The sequence below is a fragment of the Dromiciops gliroides genome, chromosome 3 (assembly GCF_019393635.1).
Source record: "Dromiciops gliroides isolate mDroGli1 chromosome 3, mDroGli1.pri, whole genome shotgun sequence".
In the NCBI taxonomy this organism is placed as follows: Eukaryota; Metazoa; Chordata; class Mammalia; order Microbiotheria; family Microbiotheriidae; genus Dromiciops; species Dromiciops gliroides.
In genome coordinates this window covers 378,050,626-378,052,210 of record NC_057863.1, presented here as the reverse complement: position 1 = coordinate 378,052,210, position 1,585 = coordinate 378,050,626, and the positions used below count along the sequence as shown (strand labels likewise).

Below are 1,585 nucleotides of genomic sequence, written 5' to 3'. Positions count from 1 at the left end.
AACACTGTGTGAGATATTCAGACTCCTTAACCTCACTATGCTTTTTCCCTGAACACTTTATATAACAAGGTAATATCTTCATCAACAACTACAGGAGGATAAATGTCGAAATCCTTTAAACTTCATTCCATTAACTGAAAGTCCTTGGAATTAAATAACTTGTATTTTCTTTTTGCAGATCTTTTCCTTTTCATAAATAAAATCCATCAGTCAGTCTGCCTGTTCAGTAGGCTCTACCAAGATAAGACTTCCTCTCTTTCTATTAAATGGAAGTTATTACTAAGTCTTCCTCTAAGCAGTGATAATGAACCAAGATGTTACCAAATTTATTTAGGTATAGCATTCCACATGCACAAGGTGATGTATAAAGTTAAGGTGTTGGTAAGATTTTTTTAATTGTTGAAATATTATTAAAATGTATTCTCTTTAAACATCTTTTAAAGAGTGATTTATTTCTTAAGTTGTATTTACCAAGCTGGAACAGGCTCCATTATCTTCATATCAGAGGGAAGCTCAAAAGTCTTAAACCCTATCTTGGGAGGCAGATTTGGTTTATTAACATGTAGATTGATATTTGACCTTGAGATACTGGTAAACACTTATCCCAGATATTTTAATAATAGTTAAATTTCTTTAGTACTTTGAAAGTAGTTATGGTTTCATATACATAGGTATCCTCTTCATGATTGCAGGACCACCAATTCCCCTCTTCATAGATGGTGTCATAATTGTGGCCAACTTTCCAATGATGAGGAACTTATGTGAACTGGTAACTGGTTCTTAAATGACATACATGCAGTTAATTTGGCTAGAGGAGGGTTTGTGTATAAAAGCCTACTCTTATCAAGTAATTATCAACATCTCGTCTCCACTGAACAAAGCCTTTGGGTATAAAAACCTAGCGAATATTTTTTATCTTATTTCAAGAATGCATCCTGCTTTTATTCCCTCTTAAAAATTTAAGTTTTATTTAAAATAATTTGTCCCTCATTGTAGTTGTGAGAGTATTAACACATGTACCTTGAGCTTTAAGCATATCTATAATTATGTTCAGGTTCCTCACTATATCCAAGAAGATACTTACATTTAAAAAAAAAACTTACTGTGGTTAAATTGTTTGCCAGGTATTTAGTTACACACACATTTACATTCTTGCCAGAATCATGGTCGTTTTAAAACTTGGCCAGCCTAAGAGTAAATCTGGAAGTTGACTTGTAGATAGATGTTCAGACACTCTAAAAAGTTTCAGACTGTGTATGATGGACTTCACAGTATTAAGTTGACCTCAATTTGAGATTGTCCCCTTTATCAGCCCACTTTATAGCACTCATCTTCGAGCTGTTCAGAAACTGAACTGGCCCATCCCCTCCTAAACATTAAACCAGTTCTGCTTGCTCGTTTCTGCTGCTTCTGAACTCCTTTCTATTCCCAGTGTTTTGTGGAAGTTCTCAATGTTTTGTCATAGGTCCTTTGTTAACTTCTGCCTCTGAAGTATGAAGAAATTGTTGTCCTCACCTGTTACCTAGATAACCCACTCAGATCTCAACTCAAATCTCCCCCTGCTTATGACTTACTTTTCAAATCA

At 34.5% G+C, this 1,585-nt stretch overlaps 1 protein-coding gene across 1 annotated transcript in view; it reads left to right on the top strand.

The window, feature by feature from the left end:
• CCNT2 (cyclin T2) overlaps positions 1-396 on the top strand; it is a 46,920-nt gene extending 46,524 nt beyond the window's left edge. Inside the window, 1 exon segment of the mRNA XM_043992983.1 lies at positions 1-396. This exon segment is cut by the window's left edge and continues 2,694 nt beyond it. The gene's annotated coding sequence lies outside the window, so the exon portion shown is untranslated.
• The last annotated feature ends 1,189 nt before the right edge of the window (positions 397-1,585 follow it).